Source organism: Triturus cristatus, chromosome 1_2 (genome assembly GCF_964204655.1).
Source record: "Triturus cristatus chromosome 1_2, aTriCri1.1, whole genome shotgun sequence".
Lineage (NCBI taxonomy): Eukaryota > Metazoa > Chordata > Amphibia > Caudata > Salamandridae > Triturus > Triturus cristatus.
Window position 1 is genome coordinate 453,884,286 of NC_140580.1, and position 12,486 is coordinate 453,896,771.

Sequence of the window (12,486 nt, forward strand, 5' to 3'; positions counted from 1 at the left end):
CCATGCCGTAAGGCGATAAGAAAAAAAATCTCCAGCAAAGGGCCCCCTCGTTGGGCGTGCAGTGCCAGCCCAACGAGGAGCACAGCCTGATGATGAAGCGTGCCACCATTGGTGGGTGAAGGCTTGTATTTGTAATAGGATATGCCTCTGATTACTTGACAGATCAGGGCTCATAGTATGGACTCATGGAACTTTTGATCTTCACAGAAGAGCACACTTGTGGTTAAGAAAATTTGATTTGGGAAGACATGTGCTCGAACAGTAGTCCCTCTCTGCCCCCTCATCTTTTGATTTCTGTTGGTATAATAGAAAGACCACAATTTACATTAAGGGGACAACACAGTTCTGGGTCATCATTCTTTAGCTCACTTCGCCACCTCAGTTGAGACCCAGCCATATGCAAATCAGTTGTGACCCTGTGCCTCATGGGATCAGTCCAGCCTGAACTGCCAAGCCAGGTCTTCCCTGAACCGAAACAAGCATCCTGGGACCGGTTTCTGGGTAACACCCTTCATTAGTCAGGCTAGCTTGAATCCAGTGGCAAAGTGAGCAAGGGACCCACGTCTGGGCATACCCTGCCAACTTAGGGCTAACCTGCCCTGTATCCAGCCCACGCTCCAACACAGTCAGCCTGAACTTGTGACTTTACACCGGTCTAGAGCAACTAGATAACCATGAGTGGTGCATTGTGCTTTTTGGTGCTATTTACCCTGAAAGCTTTGAAAATCAATGTCTCTGGTTCTGCTGATTGGATTTTGTTCACTTCGGTGTCATAATATTTAATAAAGTGTACGCTATTTTCTAAATTAGTTTGGGATTATTCTTGTGTTGTGTTTTCACTTTATTACTGATTAGGGTGCTCCATAAATAATTCTCACATTGCCTCTAAGTTAAGCCTGACCTCTTTGTGCCAAGCTACCAGTGTGTTAAGCACAGGTTAATTTATTCCTGTTTTGTTGGTCAGCTTGGCAAGGATTGTTGTTGTTGCCTGAATGGCTCTACCACCCCTCTGAAACGATAACCGAAGTTCTTACTTATATCCCACTAGGTTTTGTCATTCCAGGTCCTTTATAAGAGTGGTGCAATCACTTTCATTAAAACATGTGTTCTTTTAGGTTCCTGTCTCAAGATGCTCCATTTAAATGAGAGGAAAATATGCCGGTGAAAGATGCAGGTTTCTACATCTCCCTTTGGCATTTTTCCAAACACCATCCTCGAGATCTATTTTGATGGTTTCAAAAGACCGGTGTTTACAAAAACAATTCAATCCGCTCCCCTGCCTGCTAAGAACACCTACACACTTGTAATGTGACGAGTTCTTATCACTTTTAGAATCCATCAAATCCATACTAAACATCAGTCACACAAGCCGGAAAAAGTAACATTACCCTCTGTGACTAACAGGAAAGATTGTGAAGTCGAGGCCCTGTCATCAGCTGGTTCAAACTGGAACAAGGTGAGAGAAAGTGACCTATTGTTACCTTGCTTTTTTCAGTAGAGCACACAGCTTCACACATGAATTACATAACCAATTGAAACCCGTCCAAATTACACAATGCTCTTCATTGTCTACTTACGCTTCTGAAGCCAAAATATTGGCTTGCATCCCAGAGTGTGTGTTGTCTCATTGACCTTGGACAGCAGACTAAGCCTGTCCCCTAAAAGAACATGCTCCGGTCCCCCTAAATGGATTTTTGTTCTAACATTCAGCAAGGCAGGTTAGCATGGTTGGTTAAGGCACCCAAGATCACACAAGCAACTGTGTTATGAGTCAAAACTGAGTGCAGAAATAATTTCAAACTTAAAATAAGACAGTAAGGCTGCCTTAGCCTCCTCATGCTAATTCAAGTAAAGAGCGAGTTCACAACAGTGTCCTTCACGCTGCCTGAGAGAAAACTGGTTCAGAAACTATTTTGCCTCTCGACCCTACTCCAGAGGCTCAATATACATACCTGGCTGGGTGTTAACAACTTTGCACTCAGCAGACAATAGATTGGCTTCTGGGTACAGGTATTTAGGGTCTTGTCACAAATAGTAACTTAACAAGGATTAGCTATATTAAAGGGGGGTGTAAAAAGCTGGCAGAACAGTAGACAACCTGATCTCTTATTGTTTTGACAGAAACTGCTCCATTTATTCCAAGGCCCAGCAAGAGGGAAACCCAGCATGGGTGCTGACAGAGAGGAGGGCACCTCATCTGAATAGTGTAGCGGCTCAGGGAGGGATATCACTCCTCCCGGTGGAGTATGGTGACAGTCAGTTTGGCTTTAGGGCTTCTGTGAATTTTTGCAGTAAACCAAGAAAGAAAGTATTGAAAAAGGAGGTGGGAGTTGTGTGTGAGAGAGTAGTCAGAGTTGGAGATATGAATTTCTCTACTCACTGGCTGATGCACATGATAAGACTGACAATTCACTTCTGGCCCCTCAGAATATTCCTGGACCTATGGAAGAAAGGAAGATTCTGCCTGACTGCCGTGAAAAGAAGACTGAAACACTCCTTGCTCCTGCTAGCAGCCAGGGATTGGAATTGCTCTAAATAAAACAGAAGGGCACCCTGCTCTGACAAAGGCCCAGCTGACCAGTTGGGACTGGACTGTGGAAGAACCCTGTTTGGGAAGTGACCTGGTGTCTGGAAGACTGTTGTGAGAACCTGTGGGATTTAGAAGAAACCTCAGGAGTGATTTTCCCAGACTCAAGAAACATTTATAACTTTGGTTGTAGCAAGAAGCAGAGGCGGAAGGACTGGTAGACCCTTTGGAGCTGTGACTGGAGTCACCCAGAAGAGTCCCAGGAAGTTTGCAGATGCTATGATGTACCTGTGAAGAAGATTACTGACTCTGCTTCTGATCTCCCGGCTTCTCAAAACAGACTGATTGCTGATAACGTATCCTTGTTTTAATTTATTGTGCAAGAGAGGCGTCTGGTGGCTGTTTTTGGATAATGCACCCAGTCTGAAAGTGCTTCTTTAATATCCCTTGATGTAGTAGACTGTTTTACCATTTTGCCATAAAACGTTTTTTTAAATTCATATCTCTGATTCCCGGTACCTGATTTGAACCATTTTTGTGTCTTTTTGCTAAATAGTTTCTTTTTTATTTTTATAAATTGGTTTGGGAATTTTATTGTTCTCGATTTCGTAACTTTAAAATAGTTAGTACTTCTACTTAGTTTGGGTTGTTTTCGGGGAACTGCTGGATAAAAGTCACCAATTTTATTTATTATCTCATTTTATATACTACAAGATACATCCTGTAACAAAGTTTGCTTGTAAAACATGCACAACACTTACAAACGAAACAGTATCATCTAAACAAAACACAATAACCCACATTACAAATACTAAAAACATCTGAAAAACAAGGACTAAAAACAAATACATCATTAACATTAAATTAGCTGAACCAGTATATGGCATTATGTCCTCTAGTGCTCCACATCTAAGGAGAGAAAAATCAAAAATGGTTTATCATATTCGATTTTAACACAAATAAAAGGCGCAGTAGTTATCACTTGTGCTGGCAATTGTTTCCACAGCACTTTACTAACACCTTAAAGTGTGCTTCGGCTAAATTTGGTTTAGCTGCATTCAGAAGCAATATGTTTTCGATGCACAACACCGTGTGTAGTTTTTTGCGGCTTGTGAAACAGAATATGATTTGTCAAATAGCCAGGCAACTTTACCATCATTTCCCCATCACTCCATGCTTTCACGTTTTGATTTTGCCTTTACAGAAACCCAATCAAGTCCCCCCCACTGCTTAAACTGACCCGACATGCAATGTACAGGGCATCAGTATGGATGTTTCTAGAACAAGGATGGGAATTTTCTAAACTGTAGAAAGGATTTGAAAGCATACTGGAAGAAGTCTGTGCCCCACGGTGGGCACCTTCTGGTTGATAATAAACGGCTACTCACAATAGACACTATCCTAGATTGCAGTTCAATCTGCAGTCACAAGAGTAGACACAAACACAGAGAGGTGTTTGGGAGATTTTACATTTGCAGAATGGAGAAGAGTGCAGATTGGATGTGCGATGCTCCAATGAGGTACCTTCCTGCCCAACCCGAGTTACCCCTTACAGAAGACAATGACTTTGCACTCAACCCTGCTAAAAAAGAGGAAGTTCCTGTTTAGTCTAAAAAGGGATCGTGGGCTGCTGCAGATCCAAGAAACAGCTGTGATTCTGTAGGAATCCCTTTAAGTGGGAAGTCACTGGACTATGCTAGTATTGTCTTGTCCCAATGTGCTCCACAGTGTTAGTGAAATAGTTTCTAGGCAGTTCGAAAATTTCTTTTTGGGGCGAGGGGTTCCTAAGGTAGCCCTGAGAATTTCTAGTTCGGGCCTCTTTCTTGGTGCCCAAGTGTTTCGGAAAGTAATTCCATCCCCAGTTAATGGGACTAACCCTACTGTCTATTTACAGGGGGCAGGGGGGCCTCCCTATTCTGAGTTCTACATCTTCTATAAGGCAGTAATACCACATGCTTCCCTTGTTCCGAGCTGCAGACCTTAAAATGTGTGTTATTTTCACTGCAGATTTTAATCAGGTCTTACCTGCAGAAACTTGTGTAGGAAAAACTGCCGTTTCACCACACCAGTTGTAATTTGAGAATTGAGTAAGGGCATACCAGAAGATCATGGATCTCAAATGTGTTCACGTCTGACAATATCTACCCACCCGTCACACTCTCCCCACAGCTGTAACAGGAATTACATAACAGTGATGCCACATTACCAGAACTACTGGCCTCTTTCTGGGGGATGGGTGAGAATTTTCAACGCTCAAAATTGCAGAACCAAGAGAAACATTCTTTTTTTAATGCAAAACAGTTGATGAAATTGCAAAACCACTTTACACAAATAGCCTTACTCACGCATATTTTTTAAGTTTGCATTTAAACATATTAAAGGCCTCAAAGGATGCATGTTCCCTTTCATAAACGCACGTTTAAGTGAAAGATCTGATTTAAAGCAATGAAAATAACTTGCTGTGCTACTCAAATGTGACACAGCAAAGCCTTTAATAATGATGTGAGACGGTAACACGTCTCCAAATACTTAAAGAAGGAAGCTAATGAAACCTAATTAACAACATAAGCTGATAAATTGAGGTACCGGGGCATATCTATAAATAGCCTTTCTATGGCATGAACTCAACTGTTCTCATTTAAGCCACATGCTCATATTAGACACAGTATCCTGAGATATGAATTAAAGGAATGGACGGTGGTTCTGTTCCCAATGAAATATTTCAGCTGTTATTTGTATAGGGTAACGTCCCCAGGTCCAACTGCAAATCACATTTAGGTAAAAATGAACAAAAATAAACATGAAGGAAGAAGAATCCTCAGGTTCAATGGCAACATCAAGCACATCTTGAGATGAGGTTGACTGACTATGTTCATGCAATATATTTAATTCAAAAATATCCCCCCCTCCTTACTAAGTCCCCTCAAGCTTAATGAGAGTTAGATGAGTAATATTTGGCCTGAGAAAATATTGACCCAGTTCATAAAATGTGAAGTTGTTCCTGTAGGTTCCTTCCTATTTTTGAATAATTTATTTGACTTTTTTTGAATTCACAACGAATTGCAGGATTGGACTTGGAAAGTTGCGAAAGTTGCAGATACTCACAGGTTGTCAACAGTTATGCTTTTTGAGAGAAAATGGGTATACATCACTGAATGGGAAGAAATACATCGTCGAGAAAATATTGAGACACTTTTCCTCTACATCCCCACAAATTAGCCTAATGTTTTCCTCTTCTTACTGTTTCCAAAATTGTATATATTTTTGCTCTTCACATAAGTAAATCCTCAGCCGTTCCCAGGGTTGGAAACTACCAACATTTTTTTTTTTAAATTATTTTATTTAGGGAACGAGGACAACGTATAGCAAACAAACAGCACTGCTAAATGAGTAGTGACGCTCATGATTGTATGTTCACTACAGACCTACTCATTGAGATGCCCCAAACTCCTCCTATGAGGAGACTTGCTCACATGTTGGTAAATATATTTTTTTACTGCAAATTCACATATTGTGCATATGAAAGTTACATGTCACTGCTTTGTGTACACCTTTCACTTACATGTGCAATTAGAATTGCGGATCAGGACCCATTGTATAAAGGTTTCTTATCCAGGGCAATAGTGTCTTAAGGTTCCAGTAAAACAATGTTAACATGTTCTAATTTAGGTGTACTTTTAAATTTGAAGTACATTTCCAACTAATTTTTTGCTTCATAAAGGAGTACAAGATTAGTAATCTGCAGCTGTGATACTTGCAGATTTTCAATTCCAAGTTTCTCCCAGTTTTTTAAATTTATTTTCGTTCATCCACAACATCATAACAGATTAAAAAACGTGCAACATCTGTAGGCTTTTTTTGTAAAAATATAAGTGCTAGGTCCCTCGTCAGTAGGTAACTGCAGCTTGCAACACTTATTGTCCCTTCTGGCGCTGCAAATGACAGTACCAACATAACTATTAACCATCACATTCCTACATGTATAACAATTCAGACTATTCTATGCACCAGTGTTATAAGAATGGCTAGGGCGGCAGGTACTAGTCATTTTCACTGTTTACTGAATGAATAAACAACTGTTGTTGGCCTCATTTCTAAATTAGGTATACAGCACCACCATGTGGAAGACTGTCATAAGTCCTGGTGTTGACAATTAAGTGCCGGTGCCGACCACCGGAAACCACCGGCTCAAATTAAGCCCTGCACATCTGATAAATACATTATATACAAAGAAAATGTGTAAAATAATACTTAAACATATCCAAAGTAGCATCAAACATATCCAAAGAATCATAATAATAATTAAAGAAATATAAAGGCAAATTATTAATATTAACACTAAAGTTCCACATCCACAATTCTATACAAAGAAAATATGAAAATGAGCACTCAAACATATCATATGCATCGTTGTTATAATAAAGGAAAACTATAAAATGAATGAATGATCCAAGTTTAAACCAACAAAAGTGTTCTAAAGAACATCAAAGTCTGAGTGAGGGATCTTTTGTAATAAAGCAACCAATTTATTCCTTCTTTTCAGCCCCTTCGTAAAATCAATGGAGCTTATAAAGAGAGAAGATATAGGAAGGCTGAATGGCTTGAACTGAAATGACTCTCCTTAATCATGAGATTAATAAATGAATTAAGAATTTCAGGACGAAATTTACAAAAGAAAAGGTAATGTATACTTGTTTGTCTAGATGAGTTGCCACACTTATATTAGCATCACTGCAAAGATATTATGTCACTGAAGAAGGCAATAAATGGACGATGGTGCCAAATCTCAGTTTAGTAAGCAGAAATCTGTTTTTACTACTGCCAACCCACTTTAAAGGGCCATCCACTATAGGGAAAAAGACGGTTCTCTTTGTGCTCACTCCTCAATGTGTACAAATCACCAACAATAATCATTCAAGAAAGTTTATTTATTTAATATCAGCTGGAGTTTTGAGATCTGATGTAACCTCATCCATCAATTTACCCTTTTAGGTAAGTCTCCATTCCCATAACTATTTTCACTACAAATGGGCTCTAATGTCACTTTCCTTCAGTTCACCCATGTCTCTTTCACACACATCTCTTATTTAAGAAAATACTCCCCAGAAAATTCTTGTCAGCGTAAGAGATGCCGTCAGGCTCAGTAAAAAGATCTGGTCATCCAGTATCCCAGCGAACCTGTCTAGTAAACGTCAGCCAAAGTGTCCTGAAACATTCATTAATTTTCAGGCAATTCTTAATGTAAAATGCAATGGGATTACACCAGATGGAAATCTGTCGCTGCAGTGGAATGGAATAAAACACATAAGTGTTCTAGGCACAGCATGTGATACATGGAAAACGATAAGGCTCTCTGTGGAAGACCCAACAAATGCCTCAAGAATTTATTTTCCTGAGCTAAAAAAGAATGGGAGATAGCATCGTCTCACAGTCCTTAAGTCATCGCCGCTACACATTTGCCCCTATAGCTCACTAATATTTTAGCCAGAGGTTATTGCCCAAGTCAGAAGGCTGCAACATCCCACTGATCTGCATGTAACAGCCTCTTCTATCTGATATAAAAAAGGATTTCAATGTAACTGAGTGGCAAACCTATTTAGAAGTTGCACAACGTGCTCCATTGCGCAAGGAGGAATACCCAGCGCAGGGCAATATCTACATAGATATTATACTTCTGAGGCTGTATAAATGAGGCTGTATAAAAGTAAGTGCCCTGGGGGTGCAACAGGTGTTTGCGCCCACTTTGTGCACCCCCTGGGCACTTTGGTATTACAGAAGAGCCAGCCGATGCTTGTGTGGCCCCTTCTGTAATACCGATAGCGCTGCTGCAAATAAAGTGCCAGCGCTATCTTGAGTGGGCGTTCCCTCATTTACATAGAGGCTTGCCCTATGCAAATGAGGGAATCCCTTTGCCTCTGCACCCGCGCCATATTAAAGACATAGGCGCAAAGGCACAGAAGCTCTCAGGAGGCGCACTGACAGTGTACCATCTAAAAGGTCAGTGTGCCCCCTGAGAGCAGCCCTCTGGAGGGGGGAATAGGGGTCCCATGGACCCTTCAGACATCCCCGTGCAGGAGAGGGAAGTCACTGACTGCACCCGTCTGGAAGGGGATTTCTAATCCCTTTTAAAAGTGCTGGCTGGTTGCCGCATGCATTGTGAAAAGATGGATCGGCTGCAAGTAGCATGCTCCAGTTTTCACATGAATGCGCTGCCCCCCAGGACAGCTCGAGTTCGCGACTGCCCTCGGGGTAGTGCATTCATGGTATTACGGTGCACTTCTCTTCATTGCGTCGGGTACACCTTTTAAAAGGTGCACCCAGCGCAATTAAGGAAAATCCTCTGCATCTAAAATGCAGTCCCCGATGTCATACCCTATGCTGGCTCTCGATCAGTCTTCCTAGCATCAAAAACATATCTTTGCACCATAATGCAAAGGTGTGTGCTTGATGTCTAGCATAGGTTTTAATACTAGAAGCATAACCTGCCAGTACAAACAAAATATGCTAGAACATACTTCTAAACTTTTCAAACATTGTATTTGTGCTGTACAGGCAGCACACATGCAAACTTTGAAATGGTTTGGAGAATGCATACTTTTCTCCACGTTAACACCTGTCTTGATGAGAGATAATGTTTGGGCATAAAGCAGTGTCTACGATGGGAGTGGATTGGGCTTTACCTCAAAACACTTGGGTGGTAGAATGGGAATGCCCATGTCCCATCCTTCTAATGCCCTCTTGATGCAAACGAATTGTGTTACTTTTAGATAATTTGCCAGGGCAGAGCATTTTGGGCTGGAAAGTAAATAACAAATCAACACTTTGCAACAGTTAGCAGTACTTTTGCTCACTTTGCACTTGCGCAAAAAGTGTTGTTAAATCTGCCCCTAGGTGCCATATAATATACCTAGATACTGAAATACTTTACCAGGTGTAAATAATGTGTTACCAATAAGCATGAATTTTGTTTTCAGGTTTTAAGAGGCACAAAGCCATGACATAAGAGCTGGAGAGAGTCACAATAAATCCAAATCCTGCCTCCAAGTAGCATAGCAACATCTTCCTCAGGCCATCAGCAGTGTAGGGTACTGTACCAGGTGGTTCTTTTTCTTCCCTTTGAAACTATTTCCCTTTAGAAGAATGCCTTCCGCTCTACCCCAAGCAATTTACAGATTTTAATCTCTGACTGATCCAAGTAGGAAATATGTCCTGCAAAGAAACTTGTGTGCAAACGGCTTTGTTAGATGGACGTTTCCCTTTTTAGAAACCTTTATCGCACTAGAAGACGGGTTATGCTCTCTTTCATTATAACAAATATTTAAAAAGTGCTTGTAAAGCTCAGGCCGCTGGCACATCAGAAATATATAATCCATTTTTTTTCCCCAAAACTCGATTTCAGTGTGCCGGCAGCTGGCAGATCCACGAGAAAATGGACTTCCAAATGTCCACCTAGAGATTTAAATCGTATGCATTCCAAAAGTTTGCTAAGAATTTCTAGAGGTTTCACTGGAAAAATCTGTTAAATCTCCATAGATTAAGTCGGAATATTGTTTGACATAAATATGTGTTTGACAAAATATCAATGGAGTTGATAATAGAAAATCTGCACACTATGGAGCAATACGTTTGTAAGCAGTGACATTTATTACAGTGATATTATACAATATAAACATCTCTACAGACAACCATCCAAACCCCCTCTTGTGAAAAATACCCCGTGGTTATTTTTTACATGCAGATACATAATATTCATATGGCCGGGGAGTCACCGATGTCCCAGGAGTGTGAATACTTACCATTTCCCAAACCCCATGACACAACAATACAACAAGCCCATTTCTTATTTCTTTAGAATAGGGGACGTAAGACCCCTGCCATATTTATTATCATTTCACACACAATAAAAACACAATTTAAAACCTTTTTTACACTGTAACCACATTATTTACATTTCAGCTTACAATTGTGACCTAGCCTTAACAGAGACACTAGTACATGGGAATCACCTAACCATAACTAGTCTGTTCCTGTGTAACCAACAAAAAATATTCTGTAACCATTCCGAGCGAAATCAAGACTGGCTCTGCCCCTTGTTTTACCCCTTCGGGGCCCTCCTTATGGGATGAGCCCACTCTCTGGCTCCCCTCCCTCCGGGGAGGTCTCCAACCTCTGAAAATTCTTGCGCAGGGGGCCCTGCTGCCCTTAGGATACCTACCACGGTCACCCACTACACCCAGGTTTGTCGTCCCCCAAGGGCCAGTGCTAGGTTGTACCCAAATGCGCCTGCATGAGTGGTTGATAGGTAAAGGACAGCGTGTCAGCAACTGCCCAGAACCCCCACGTCCTTGCCACCTCCTTCTGACCTGGCAGCAGGAGCCCTTGGAGGGTCCATGGATGCAGATGTTAAATTTGGTAAAACAGGATGCTGTAAAGGGCCTGAAGTGTCTTCCCAAACTTGACCTCACCTGCCAAAGGCCAGCATAGTTCACTGATGTACCTAGCCAGGCCAGCACATTTTCCGATAACATTGCGGTACCTTGTTTGTTCCCCTTTGATGCACCCATGATGTATGGCTGATAACCGATCTATCATTTTACCGACTTATTTATGGCTCTTACTGACTTTACACCTCTCAACCTCGGGACAATATTGGACCATGCAATGGTGGCCTCCAGGAATTTTTTTGCCAGCCAACACATTTCCGGAACAATCAATTCAAACAAGTCTCTCCGACTTAGTTCAGTCAAATCATTGCCTCCAATATGTACAATTATCATCCGTGGAAGCGTAAGCCTCTGAGGAAACATTCTGTCCAATGCTGTTTTCCAGTGGGCCAAGAGCAGCCCCCCTCTGACCATAGAAAGTCAGCTGATATCCATCCTTCCTTACTCGTGATGTGTAGTCACCTGCTAAATAAAAACTCTTTGCACGCCTCACATAGGAATGGCCCAACACCAGCAGGTCTGTAACATCTCTTGCTCCAACGTAGACCAGAGGCAATGAAGTATCCAGTGGCTGGATCCTCCTAACCTCTCCACCACTTGCATTGATTGGAGAATAAGGTAAGGCACAAACACAAACAGGTGGTACTCAGAACATGTTCAATCTCACATACCGCTTGTAGCAATCAGACTTCAACCGGCCTATCCTTTGAACCATCCGTCCCCCCAACCCCATACTTGTGACAGTGGTTGCTGCACCAATACGGAATGGATGGGTACCATAATCAGCAGGATCCAAACCTGCAGCCCCCAACGCGCCCTTGAGCACCCTGGTGAATTGGAACCTTGTGAGTGGTGTCCCATCTTGATGCAACAACAGATAGCCTCCCGCTCCCTGTAACCAGTGAGCCCAAAAAGATTCCAGATTCCCCAGTGGAGAATAGTCGCTCCCCGGAGCTCAGTGTAGCAGTATGTGATCCCCCCTACCCACTTGGTCAGTTTTAGACTGGGTAATGGTGATCGCTAGGAAGCCATTTGGCCATTGTATGTCTGCTCACTGTAGGCCACCCTTCAAATCCTTTTTGTTCTTTGCAAAGGCGAACTTCATCTGATGATCTACATACGACATCAAGAGAGGCCATGATCTTTGCCAATTTCGCTGTGTCTATGGGGTGCCTGACGTCTGATCTACACCCCTACAAATGCTACCAGCCCCTAAGAGCCTTTTGCACCAGGAATGTTTTTGTCCCATCTGTGTACCTCAGCATTTTTGGAAAAAAATGAAAGTGCCACTATATAACATTTGAATAAGGTTATATGGTCAGGGGAGCACTCCGATTTATAATATATGCTTATTCTAACTTAGTACACTTTGTTCCAATGGTGCTGCAGCTAAGCATAAGTTGTCCACTAATACTGAAGAAACAAGTGGTTAATTACAAGTTGTGAGCTTGTATGAAGCTGCGCACTGTTCACCTAGTGTTTTTGCTAACACCTCTTGTTATGCCAAATAACTCA

At 41.7% G+C, this 12,486-nt stretch overlaps 1 protein-coding gene across 2 annotated transcripts in view; it reads right to left on the reverse strand.

The window, feature by feature from the left end:
• The window catches only part of BLNK (B cell linker), a 684,101-nt gene that overhangs the window by 626,132 nt on the left and 45,483 nt on the right, over positions 1-12,486 (reverse strand). The window lies entirely within an intron of this gene.